At 40.7% G+C, this 13,671-nt stretch overlaps 1 protein-coding gene and 1 pseudogene across 1 annotated transcript in view; one reads left to right on the top strand and one right to left on the bottom strand.

The window, feature by feature from the left end:
• PLCL1 (phospholipase C like 1 (inactive)) overlaps window positions 1–13,671 on the top strand; it is a 302,735-nt gene that overhangs the window by 118,612 nt on the left and 170,452 nt on the right. The gene's annotated exons all lie outside the window — the stretch shown is intronic.
• On the bottom strand, window positions 5,001–5,884 carry LOC118985815 (60S ribosomal protein L6-like; annotated as a pseudogene).

The following is a 13,671-nucleotide window of genomic DNA, read 5'->3' as shown; positions in this document are numbered from 1 at the left end:
AAGGGGTTAAAATGAGATAATTGGGTTTTTTATTTTTGTTCTCAATAGTTTACTGTGTGAAAAGACCTCATTATTTTTTACTATGCTTTATTCTTTGACACTTCTAATTTCCTTGTAAGTTTAGGAAAAGTGATATATGTTCATACAGCTCTAGTCTGTTGACTTGTATCAAGCAGCTGCTTTTACCAGTGGTCAGGCCTGAGGGGCTACATGTCACGGATGTTGAAGGGTCCAAGTAATCTGCCTCCTCAGCTGTCAAGGAACCAGGTTGCCATGGCCAGGACACATCTTGAGGGGCATGTTTGCATTTTTAAAAAAATGGTATTTCTGGTTCATAGTTTTTACCTAAGGAGGAGAGTGCGCTGTCAAAATATTTCTTTCCATCTGAATTAGGTTTATTGTATCTTCTATGATTTCCTTTCCTATAAAGATAGTCTTCTGAATGACTGATGTAGAAAGTTGCTCTTTATGATAATCGTGCCTTCTTTGTATCGAAGCTCTGAGTGAGCAGGGGCTGTTGACGGCTGAGTCACGATGAGTGGGTTGGCTGGAGGCTGGCGGGGAAGGTAAGCAGGGGTTTGGGCCAAGCCACATTTTGTGCTTGCTCTCTGAAATTTCACACGGGTGGGTTCTGGCTGGAATAAAAATAAGGACCACTTTGACAAGGAAAGGGAAGTGGGAGGTGTCTCAGGAGGGAAGACAGAGACTATGTGGTGTCCACGGCCAGTGGCCAAGCTGGGCCATCTTCTCCCTCTGAGAATGTTTCAATCTAGGCAGTGGAAGTCATTTTCATCTGCATTTTCTTGTTGCCTGGCTCACCTTAGAGCATCAGTCTAGAATCGTTGCTATAATTTATAGTACTTTGAGGACATTTCAGGGATTTTTTTTTAAGAGGATGAAGCCATTGACTTGGACTAGAATTATGTCAGGGGACTCTGCAGTGGGAAATAACTTACAAGGCAGACTACACTAGCTGGTCCTCAATGAAATTACTTATTTTCTCCATCCACATTGTGCCCATTTTTTTACCTTCCATGGCAGAAGCTGCCAGTACCTTCACACAAATGGTCTTGGTCGGGTTTCTGTCTTCCTATTTAGAGATGGCCTTTATGAGTATGATTTCACAGACATTAATGTGAAATGCGTAATGTCCTCTTGGCCTTGTCCAACTAACTCATCTACCAGCAAACTAACCAACCAACCCAACCACCAACTGATCTTTTCTCCACAGGACACAGCCCTTTATTCCCAGGTTTAAAGACAGTGTGCAGTATAAAGGTATGAGAGAACCTTTTTTTTTTCTTGAATGTTTTCATTACTACAAAGTCAGCTGAGCATGAAAGGGGAAATGGAGAGGCTAAAGGAGTTAGGCGAGGTTATTAGAACTGGAGGGCTGTGATTATTTTACACACTCGACATATGTATTCCCAATTTTGTTTTGGGCCAGGCCATCAAATATCAGTCATGAATCAGGCATGGCCTATTTTAGAAGAAATTCTCTTGAATAGCAAATAAGTAAGACATGGTGTGACTGAAGGACCCAAAGAAATACCAGTTTCTCTGTTTTAGGTTTCTGTGATTCTTCCCACGCGTTCTCTGTGTAGCCATTACTACTTACGCTGATTGCCTGGCCTGATAGTTGTGCATTGCACAGAGTTACCCTCCAGGGAGATGCGGCTAGTCGCCTGCAGTGCTCTGATCCTGTGCAGGAGGCTGTGCTGGAACCTGGGTATTTTTCCAGCCTTTGATGGTTTAGGAGTTGCTGTCCTAGGACATCTCTCTACTGCCCTAGACAAGTTATTCCCCATTTCTAGGTATTTCTGCTTTCTTGGTAACTCAGAATTTGTGTGCGTTGTATAGAAAGGTGTTTTTCATTTAGCTTAAGAGCTATTCCTTAGTCACCTAAAATGAATAAGTCACTATTTCTGGTATCATGGGAATTCAAAGTGAAGCATGGGCTGTGGACTTGGGTGAAGATGGGGTTCAGGAAGGTGAAGAAACAGAAGACGGGATTTTGAGCACTTTGCTGCGAGTGTTAAAAGGAAAGGGGGATCACATCTGATAGGGAAGGCACCCTGATTGCCTCAGTGCTGCTGGGTTGGTTTGGTTTTATCCTTCTTTGGCGAGGCTGAGGGTTAATGTATAAAAAGCAAGACATTAATAAAGAAAATATTTAAAAGTATCTGATCCTAGAAACAAAGCACATGTGAGGGAGGCAGCTCCTGGCTCACTGCTTTTGAAAAGCTTGTCCTTGATTAGGATTCTGGAAAGAGAACTTTTAAAAACTTCAGTGAGTGAGTAACAATCTTAGCTGATTCTTAATTATTTAGGAGTCATTATCTAGTTGGAGAATTATCTAAATTGCCCTCTTCTTCTCTTTTTATTTCTGCCTCTCATTGCATGTTTGTGTCACTTCCGTATACTAACTTATTCGTAGCTGGTAGAAAGGAAAATAAAGAGATTAATGGCAAATCTTTAGAAAGCTTGGTGAGGAAAAAAGCTGTGATGTTTGTGCAAAATGAGGGTAACTGGTGAAGCAGTCATTTGTCCCATTTCATCATCACCATGGATGATGACTGATGGAAGTTAATGGACTCGGTCTGTAGAGTGACTTAAGATCAAGATGTATCTTGGGCCGGACTGGGTTCCTGATAGTCATAGTTTTTTTCTTTTTTAAAAAAATATTGTCCTTAACTATGCTTGCATTACATAATGATTTTATAAAGTCTTTGTGCTTTTTCGCACATAGTATTTAAATTTCTGAACTTAAAATAAACTTCTTGGAAGAGTATGCTGGGTTAAAAAATGGTTATAATGGCAGATATATGTGTGTGAGATGATCCCAGAAATCTGTAAGGCAAATGTGAGAGCATTTTGGTTCATGCAACACAGCCAATCAGAGTTTATGGCAACTGTCATTCAATATTAGCAGCCATAGTTACAAGATGCATTCAATATTAGCAGCCATAGTTACAAGATGAGTATTGAACACTTTAAAATGAATGTGGATCCTTCTCTTATCTCAGGAAAAATGGTCTGGCTTGCCAACAAATTGGGTTTTGTTAGGATGCCTTCTGGGCTATAAATGGACAGGAAGCTATCTTCCAAGGGTTTTTTTTTTTCTTCAGCTCTTTTAAAAGTAGAGTGAGGAGGGAATACTATGATAAAATGTCTAATGGATCCTGAACCCACTTTCAGTGACTTCATGGGGGTTTATTAATGTGCAACTGTAGGGGGAAGTGTTCATTAGAGCTGAGAAGGACATTAGTGTTCATGCTTTTGACCTTGTGAGGAAGACAGCATATCCACATCCACATCTACAAGGCCTTTGCCATAATCATAGCAATCAAATCAGGAGTTGATTGCTGTGATATGAGTTTTCAATATGATATGATTGCTATGGAGGAGTTTTCTCCTTCTCTTTTTCTCTTACACTCAACAGCATTATTAAGGTGATTGATAATATTTGAATGAGTGCTTTCAGATGAGAGAGGCATAAGTTCGAATTCTGACCTCTGGATAAAGTTTTGTGAAGCCCATTTCCTCATCTCCATTCTCTCACTAGCTACTTCTATAGATTGTGGTCGCCATTGTGGCCCTATGATGTTCTCTGCCATACTAGCCTCTAAATGTTTGCAGATATTTGGACAAAGGCAAATGTTTGGACAAAGGCATCTGGGAGATAAACTTTAGACATAGAATTTTGAAAAAAAAACATAAACTACACACAGTTACAATGAAAGGTTAAATAGTAATTAATCAGGTGTTTGATAATAAGATTAAAGAAACTGGAAGTCAATTAGTTCCAAAGAGAAAAGGCTATAAAACAAAACCAAGGGGAAAAAATGATTGTGATTTTTCCATGAAGAGGAATGGTTGACTTGGGACCCAGACTGTTCCCTAAGTATTAAAGATGGCATTTGGATGGCTGTGCTCCTTTGTACTTTGCACGTGGGATGGGTCGGTTGGGCAATGATTCCAAGCCTGATGATCTATAGGGAAGTCATTCCCAAATTACCCCTGGAACAGACCTATCTGAACTTTAGACTCAAACCTTCAACCCAGATGTGACAGCTTCGTGTCACAACTTAAGTTTTACATGTTTTAATTTCTTGATCTTCCTCTAGAACTATGCTTCTCTTCTAGTCTTTATAAGTAAGTAAATGTTTTTATCTTCTTAGAACTTTGGGATCCATCTTTGACACCTCCCTCTATATTTAGGGCATCATCAAGTCACACTGATTGGCTTCCAAAGCGTATCTTCACCCCACCAACTCCCCACCCTGCCCATGGCCACTGTGCCAGTCCAAGCCACTGTGCTCAGCCAGCTGCAGTAACCTCCTGACTGATCCTGTGGCCTCCACGTTTTCCTTTCCTCACACTCTTCGCATGCAGTGGTTAGAATGCCATACAAGCTGTACTGCTGTGATGTGTGTCTTGGGTAGAGTGTTTGAGACGGGATAGGCATCTCAATCTCTCTCAGGTCAAGTCTAAGCTGGGCAGGAGGTCTCAGGCTGTTCTACAATCTTCAAAACATGTTTTCTATTTTGAGCCCTGAAATTCATGTTCATCATCTCCCATCAGCAGATGGGAGGGAAAGGGCCCAGGGAACATACACCTAGTCCTTTTAGGGGACTGCTTAGGAGCCTGGAGAATTTATGTAACTTCCTGGAGGTTGCACAGCTATTTGGTGGTAGAGTTGATTGGATCTGAGATTTGCGTGACTCAGAAGCCACAACATCACATATAGGTAAAAAGAAATGAAACAGCTCTTGCACTCCAAATGAACACTGAATCTATTAAAATCCATATTTTGAAGAGATGAATAGAAAGGGGAACATTTGAAAACTATACTTGAGAATGATAGGACACAAATACAGTCACTGGCATAAGGAAAAAGAAAGCTGTCCATTGATGGGGCTGGGAATGGAGATGATACGAAGGGTCAGTGGCACTATCTCTTGTGGGAATTCTTTTTTTTTTCTGAAATAGGTATTTAATTAGGTTTTTACAAAAGAAATTTGGAACTTTATTTTGTGAGGATAAAGCCCATTTGTGAGAGCAAACACAGAGCAGAGGTCGCCTTGGGGCTGAGGAACAGCTTTGATTTTTGGCAGAATTTGCAAGTCCACGGCTTTCTGATCAGCCTTGAGCTGCTCTGTAACCTCGTATTTCTCCTTCTCAGTGTTGGAGGTCTCCCCCTCCTCGTGTCTGGGCTTGAGCAGCTGCTTCTTCTTGTGAAGTAAGCATCAGTGAGATGTTTGGGGGTCTTCACACCACTCATAGCAGTTTTGGTGGAGGTGGTGATGACGAATTTATGGTGTGTTCTATGCCTAGGAACTTGATTAAGGGCCTGAGGTCCTGTCACAAGTAGCAGGCCACTGCTCAGCAGCTTCAGGATGACCACTGTCTTGCCTCTGTGGTGCCCAGAGGATGATCAGAATGGTCTCGGGAGTGGTGCTGGCCCACAGTTCCTCACGTGCTGGCTGAAGGGTGTCTTGCTATGGCTCAACAGCTTTTGAGGCACCTCTTCTGCGGGGTGGTATCTAGGCATTTTGTGAAGTTTAACCCCTCGGTACCACCATTCTTGTCACCATCAACTGGTTTTGTGACAGTAGCAAGAACAGTCTCCTTGTTTCTCTTCAATCCTGGATTTAGCTGCCGAGTATTTCCTTTTGTATGTGACCTTTCAGGAATACATAGCTGACTGGGAATATCTGCCAATTCCTCTGATGAGGACATGGTTTCGGCTGCAGTGGGGCTTCTCCCTCTTAGGTGTCTTGGCCTTGAGGTGACCCTTCTCAGCCTTGCCACCAGCCTCAGCCTTGTTGGCTTCGTGCTTCTTCTCCTTAGTATCTGACTTCTCAGTTGTTTTCACCGTCATCTTGAAGACGGGAAAAAGAACTAAGGCCATGGCTTTGGGTCTCTCAGCCTCTTGTGAGAATCCTTCTCTGAGTGGAGTCAGAAATCCTTGATAAAACAAAAAAAAACCTGTCTATTCAATTTTTTGGTTACATCCATTTAATAGCTTTGGTAGGGAGATGTTACAAAGTGTAAGTAGCTGTTCTCTCCAGTTAACATCAAGTATAACTCAGGTGAGTCTGACGCCAAGCTTCCTAAAGCAGCGGCTCCTAACCCTGGACGCACATTTAAACCCAGGAGCCATGAGACTGCCCTGACCCCACGCTGCATCCATGCTGTGAACTCCGAATTCCGGGGATGGGGCCTGTGTTAGTTTGTCCGTTCTGCCAAAACAAAGTACCAGCGTCTGGGTGGCTCGTGATTATTTGTTTATTTTCTCTCAGTTCTGGAGGCTGGGAATCCAAGATCAAGGTATCCGTGGGGTTGGTTCTTCTGAGGCAGCTCTCTCCTCCCTGTTTCTTCATAGGATCTTCCCTCTGTACCTGTCTGTGTCCTAATCTTATCTTCCTGTAAGGACTCCTATTCTTATAAGTGTTAGGAACCACCCCAGTGACCTCATTTTATCTCTTTAAAGAACCCATCTCCAAACAGTCACATTCTGAGTTACTAGTGTAGGATTTCAACATGTGAATTTGGGGGAACACAATTCAGCTCACTCCAGGACCAAAGAATCGGTGGTTTTAAACCACCCCCTCCCCCCGATCCCGGCCAAGAGATACCAGTGTGCAGCCAAACTCGAGAGCCAGTGTCCTAAGAAGGATGTTCAAACCTGGTGCATTAATAGCGCCCGTGTATCTTAAAAAAGGCCAAAGACACTAATGCTTAGGCATCGTCCTTCCAGGTATCACTTGACATGGGTGGGGTGGTGTATTGTTAGTTTCCAGTGGCTCACAGGTGACCTAAATGTTAGCTACGGTTGAACACCATTGTCCTATGATATGTTTCTTAAACTCTATAAATGGAAGTATGTTTCTCATCTTTCTATAATTTTTTCTTTGTTATAAGAAATACTGCTCCTTTTTATGAATGATGTATATCCAATGAAATAGAATAATTCTTCTAAGGTTGTATAGTTTCAAATGTCAGGCGTGGGTTTGGTGATATTATTTTGCATGAGTTTTACCATTTTTTTGGCTTAATGAAAATAAATGAAAAGAACTTGGGTATATCACTCAGAAAGCAAATGAAGTAACTGACACTTTAATGATTCAGTTCATGAAAGTGTCATGACTTTCAGTGAGGAAATTTCTTGATTAAAGAAAGATTTTTTCAGCTTTGAGAAGGAGGCTAGACTTTCCTTTCCAGATGATGTAAAAATCTGATAGAATTTCATTGATTTAATCAGGCCAATTTCTGTGTTTTGAAGTAAAGCTACAGATCTGGCATTTTTCATTAAGGCTTGACAACAGCTGGCTGCCTCCCAGAATGTAGCATTGTGTCAGAGATTATTTCATAAAGCCATGGATCAACTGGCATTGTAATGTGCTTAAATTGGTTGTGTGTACATTTCTTCGCTCTCTGGGCTGGAAGGAATGCCATACCTGGGTGAGGGAACAGCGCTCCTGGTTCAGTGACACAAGGCCGTTCCCACTGTGCTGTGTCCCGCACGGGCACACTGTCTCTCCTGGTGAGCCTTGACAGTGTTTTCCATTTCATTTTTCACCAAGTTATTTCTAAATACTATGATTTCTATTTTGTCTGAATTAGGTAGCTTTAATCAAAGTGATTTAGAAGCAGTACTTAAGGTCACAAAAGCATCACTTAAACAAGATAAGTATGCATTTTGAGGAGAGTAGCTGATTTTATTTATGTGTTCTCTCTGTTGATTTCTGACAGAGATTTGAATATGTGAGCTTGTAACTTTTTAAAAAGACGATGATTACCTCTCTCCATTAAGTAATCATTTTCTGAATTTGTGGGGTCATGTCTTGCTGAAAGCCGTACAAGAATCCCAAGGGCTCAGACCAGTCCAATTTAAATACATCACCAAGTTTAGGTATTTTATTTAAAAACACCCAGGAATGCAGCACTAGACGTTCCCTAACAAAGTGCCCACAGAAGGGACCGAATGATGTGTTTTCCTTGTATTCATACTAGAGACTGAGATGGGACACAAGTGCCCCACTGGACTGAGGTAATATGTTCTCAGGGAAGGCAGTGAGCTACTTTTGGTTAAAAATGGATTGTAAAGCCCTGGCTGGTGTAGCTCAGTGGATTGAGTGCAGGCCTGCAAACCAGAGGATCGCGGTTCGATTCCCAGTCAGGGCACATGCCTTGGTTGTATGTAGGCCAGTTCCCAGCAGGGGACACATGGGAGGCAACCATACATTGATATTTCTCTCCTTCCCTTCCCCTCTAAAGATAAATAAAATAAAATAAAATAATAAAAAGTGGATTGTAAGGTGTTGGATGATGACTGACTTACAGTGGTAAACACTATGCAGTACATACAAATACTGAATTATAATGTTGTTCATCTGAAATATACACAGTCTTGTGTACCAATTTCGCAATGAAAATCTTAAAGCTTATTGAATAAAAAAAAGAATTGATTAAATAAAAGAAATAAAGTTTTGTATTTGGTTTGAACCATTTTACCATGGCTCCAAAGGGTGAGATTTTTGTCAGCAACCTAATTCTGCTGTGATTCCCAGTTACTGGGTGGCTCATTAGCCTTCACAATGCTACTTCTATCTCTTTCTGCAGCTGTTGGGAGAAAATGAAGCCTCGCAGATGTGTCTCCTTGCAAACTTTTACATTGTGGCCTCGCTGGTGCCTTCAATACTATTTGGATTTTTAAATGTATATCTTAGGAATCTGTATCCAGTGGTTTTGAAACTTAGCTACTTATAGAGAGCTTCTGGGGACCCTGCTGAAAATTGAACCCCAGTTTCATCCTGGCCCGAGTGGGTCAGAGTTTCTGCAGATGGGGCCCGGGAATCTTTCTGTTTGGCCCCGTCCCTGGGCGATGCGTGGTGAGGCCAGACTCTGCAGGGCACTCCTGGCGACCCCCCTTTGGAGAATGACTCTTCTCAGCTCCATCCACAATTGTAAGTTCCCAGTCCTAACTTTCCCCCTAGAAAATGACTGGGTCCTTTCTTTTACCATCCAGGAAATAGCCTTAATACTTCTTTTTGTTTACCTCAGAAGCATGTCTCTAGGTAACTATCATCTTTCTTTGAATTCACAGGAAAGGGGTGCCGGTCAGAGAGTAAACTCCACTTTTGCTTTTCAGTTTATCCATTTTCCACCTCTAGTTCCCTACATATCACCACCACCTAACCGATCTCCACCCCACCCCCTGTTTAAATTGCCTCTTTTTTCTGAGTCTTTGAACAACATAGATTTCCCCTACTTGGAAAATTCTTCCCTCTATCACTGTGCTACCATTAAATTTCTGTCTTTCCTCCACCAAGCTTCCAGAAAGAATCATTTATTTCTTCCTCACCAGTAAGTTTAATAGCTCTGATTCTTTCTACTTTAAACCTGGCTCCTCAGTAATTTTCTCTGATTATGAAATCCATTTTCTTTCCTAGCAGCTAGATTGGTGTTTCAAACCAGGAAATAAAATGTCTGAGGAGAACGAGGAAAAGAAAAGGCTTTTCTTCTTCTTCTTTTTAGAAAATAAAATGACACATATGCAAAGGACACATGGGTATTATCTATTATGAACATTTGATGAGTAAGTATGGTGCCCCAGTAAAGATTCTGGCCTCCCCCAAAAGATAAGGTGAGAAGATAATCTGTCCTGATTTTCTGTGATGTGACCATCACAGGTTCTCTTGTCAACTGGTCCGTAATGAAGTGAGGCTGTGATTACGGTACCCAACGAGGAATACTTGGATAATTTATTGCAAGGTATCTTAACCTTTCTAATTTGGAAAGTTTTTCTATTGCTATAATGTGGGAATCCATTTATTACTAGAATACCAGAAAATTCCATATTTTCTAGAGTTGCCCATAACTTATATACTTTTATTTTTATTTGTCATTTAAATTGAAAAATCATGATGAAAGCACTCCATAGAGATGATTGTCAGCTACATCTATAAAGCATACAACCCCCCCCAATATTCTTTTCTTTCACCTCTCAGTGTCTCATTCCACTTACTATAAGAAACATTTTAAAAAATAAATTCAATTAATATATATTACATAATTATTATGTGCCAACTGTTCTAGGTGCTGGTATCATTGGTATTGTCTCTTCTATTTAATGAGAAAGAACTATTTCAATATTTTAAACTATTTGTTCTGATATTTATGTTATTATTTGAAAATAGTATACTTCTTGATTAGTCAGGTTACTTCCTATTAGGGTATATTAGATCTTTATTCACTTATACTTCCTCTTCCTTTAAGTTCAAAATCTGAAATGAACTGCTGTGATTTCCAAGCATGCTCTGATCTGAACTGTGTATACCAGAAAGCTGCACCGAATAATTTGGTCTATACTGCAAAGCCAAAAATTTTACTTTCTCTCTATGTAGTTCACTATTTTTAAATTTTTTGTTACATCTTTCCCCAATATCTTATTATGACTATGTAAATGTTTTCTACCGTTACCTACTGTGTAACTGCATTTCTTGTTTTTGCGGTTGTCATTTTTTCCAGGAATGAGTAACTGCCTCATTTTCTCCTTCATTTAATTGTTTTTGAAGGCTGTGTCCTCTAGCACCCTCTAACAGCTTTGTAAACTCTCTCTCAGCACACGTGCCACACGCTCAGCACTCACAGGTCCCCAGTCCTTTTTCATCGCTGCTTCTCGGAACCTCTGCCTCCTGCCCCGTGCAGGCTACATTCACTAGGCCCGAGGCATAGCTGTCACTGTGGGATGCCGTACCCCTCTCCTTTATTTCCTAAATTCACAGCCTCTTCTTTCTTGGTCTGTTCCTTTGTCTTGGTGGGGAATATCCTCTACTGGCTTCTTGAGAAATGGTGCTTGGGAAATGAATTTTTTAGACTTTGCATGTATGGGTGGACGGATCACTGTAGGATGACCAGACAGGTTCACTAGAATTTTCACTGATGACCACCCTCCCTGCAAAATCACTACGCATTGATCTTTCCTCTTGGGCAGTTTAATTTCACCAGAGAAGAAATCTCAGTCTTCTGTGAGGACAGTGCAGTATGAAGCCCGATGTTCTGGGGTTGAAGAAACTCAGTGATCAATATACAGAACCCCACATATTATCCCTGTTTTCAGTACCATACCTTTTACTTGCTCTCTTTTGTTCCTGCTGCGCCTGCTGAGTCAGAAACCCCCGTGCTGCACTTTCTCTGGAGAATAAGCCTCCGATTTCTAGTGGGTAGTGAAAGTTAGGACTTAGCAACTATAGCATGCTGATAAATGTTTATTTAACAACTAGCTCTCTTGAAAAGTCAAAACAAAAACCCCCCCCTCTGACTGTCAGTTTCTCTGGTACTCCTGCTAGGGTTGCTTTCAAGCTACCAATGTGAGGCCACTGTGGAGTTGGCTGTTGCTGGTAAAAGCCTCGTGAAACCCACCAGTGATTGTGTCTAAAGCTCCTTGATTTCAGCAACTGCTCTTATTTCGTCTTCCAAAGTACCCAGTGTCTCCATTTCCTAGGCACTTCCAGGGGGCAAATTGGCTTGCTTCTTGTAGTCATTGGCTTGGTTTTTCTTCTCTCTGCTAAAATGTTTCCTCCATCTGCTTTCCATCTTCAAATGTTGGATGACAGTCACCTCTTCATTCATTGAAGTTGGAGTTTGTATTTTTGTTTCTTGTCGTCTTTGGGTTTTAGAATTTTGAGAGGAGAAGGGAGTGAACATATCTTTACTTTGCCATCCTGAAACCGAAAGTTCTAGTTATTTTTCCAAACAACACCTAGGGTTGTAATATGATCCCCGTTGTTAATAGTATTTTGAATGACCTTGTCTAACTTTTTAAAAGTAGAATTCATAGTATAAGGTGCTGAGAAGTGATTTTTGACTTTGCTACATAGGCCAAGTCATTCGGTGTAGTTCTCTGGTGAACCCATTCCAGATCAGGACATGCTTGAAAACTGTAGCCACAGTGAATGGGAAGATTTTGAACTTGAAAGATGTGAAGGAATGTGGATTAGAGAGAGCTACCAAGTTTTCAGTTACTTTGTACTTAATCCCCATAGTTTCTCTATCAGATAATATAGCCACAGATAAGTATAATTGAGCTCTGAGATAGACATTTTGTTGGGGAAGGTTGGCATGAGGGCATATTTATTCAGTTATCAAAGTAGAAATACAGAATGTCTCAATAAAATGTGTACACTTTTTAGATGTTAATAGCAAAAACAACGCATTGCTCTTTTTATTTTGTGATCAGTAATGCTTTTCCAGACAAGGGAGCAGTGGGTAAGGAACTAGACTCTCAGTGCCTGTGTCCCAGAGTGTGACTCTGCTGATTGCTATTCATGGGACCTTGAGCAAGTGTCTTCATCTCCCGGTAGCTCCGTATGTTTATCTTTAAAATTAAGATTGAGTAGAAACTCCTCATAGGCTTGTTATGAGGACTGAGTTAATATGTTTAAGCACTTATAGTGTGAGAAGCATAAGGGCTCACATGAACAAGTATAAAGGACACATGGACAATAACTAAGGTGGGAGGCAGAAATGGGAGGGAGGTGGGGAGCACTGGGGGGGGCAGGGCTCGGAATATAAAACAGAAAACTGTACTTGAACAAGAATTAAATAAAAAAAGAAAATAAAATATTATTTTTAGGTCAAAAAAAATAAGCCTAAGGGCTCCTTAAATAGTAATTATTATTGCTACTGTTGTTGGCACTAGTGATAACCAGATTGGTACTGATCACTACCTGTCTACTTGTTAAAATGCACATAAGTATCCCATTAAAGTTGTACATAGATACACATTTTATTGGAATGTGTTGTTGTCTGTGACCCTAGCTATTTTATACCTTTATCACCCTTCTGATAATTTAATTTAACAAACATGAGTTGAGTGTCAACCATGTATAATTTTAGTTTACTAAATGCCGAGGTTACAGTGTTTCCGAAGTGAACTTATTATTCAGAAAAAAACGAGAACCTCTCTGCAACCTTTACACCAAAATGAAGTCCAGATGGATCAAAGATTTAAGTCTAAAGCAAAGAAAAAGAGCCCTAGGAGATGGTAGGAGACGTGGAGACTATTTAATGTATGCGGAGTAGAGGAAGCTTTCTGTTTATTGATATTAAAATAAAAAACCTTAAAGTGAAAGACTGCTACATTTGACAAAATGAAATGTTAACTTCTGACTGAGGGAATACTCATCAAAACAAAGTCGAGAGTGAAACAGAAACTGGGACAAATTCTGACAGCACATATGACAGACAAGAATAAATGTAATTGCCCATCAATTGGAAAGTAACAAACAACCTAAAAGAAAACCGCAGAAAGAAGGTACAAATGGCATGTAATGACATTCAAAGGTCCTTACTAAAGTGTAAAGACATTTAAATCAGGTAAGAGATATTTTTATTTATTGGAAATGGTGGTGGGGGTGCAGGGTGGGAGAGACAGGTATGTGAATTTCTAGAGTCTCCAGTTTAGGAAGAATATCTTTTGGGGGTGCAATTATCTTGGCCTCTGACCTCAGTGGGCAGCCTGTTCCTCATCTCTGCTTTGGAGATACCCTTTTGAGTGCTCTTCTCCTGCAGTTGTGTTGTCTTGGAGAAAAGGCTCTGGCAGGTTACTGGAGATTTAATGGTGCCTTCCAGCTATGCCTTAGTCACAGGTAGCAATTACTT

This window comes from Sturnira hondurensis, unplaced genomic scaffold, assembly GCF_014824575.4.
Source record: "Sturnira hondurensis isolate 20B ecotype Veracruz unplaced genomic scaffold, ASM1482457v3 Scaffold0004136, whole genome shotgun sequence".
NCBI lineage: Eukaryota > Metazoa > Chordata > Mammalia > Chiroptera > Phyllostomidae > Sturnira > Sturnira hondurensis.
This window is presented reverse-complemented; position numbering and strand designations above follow the sequence as displayed.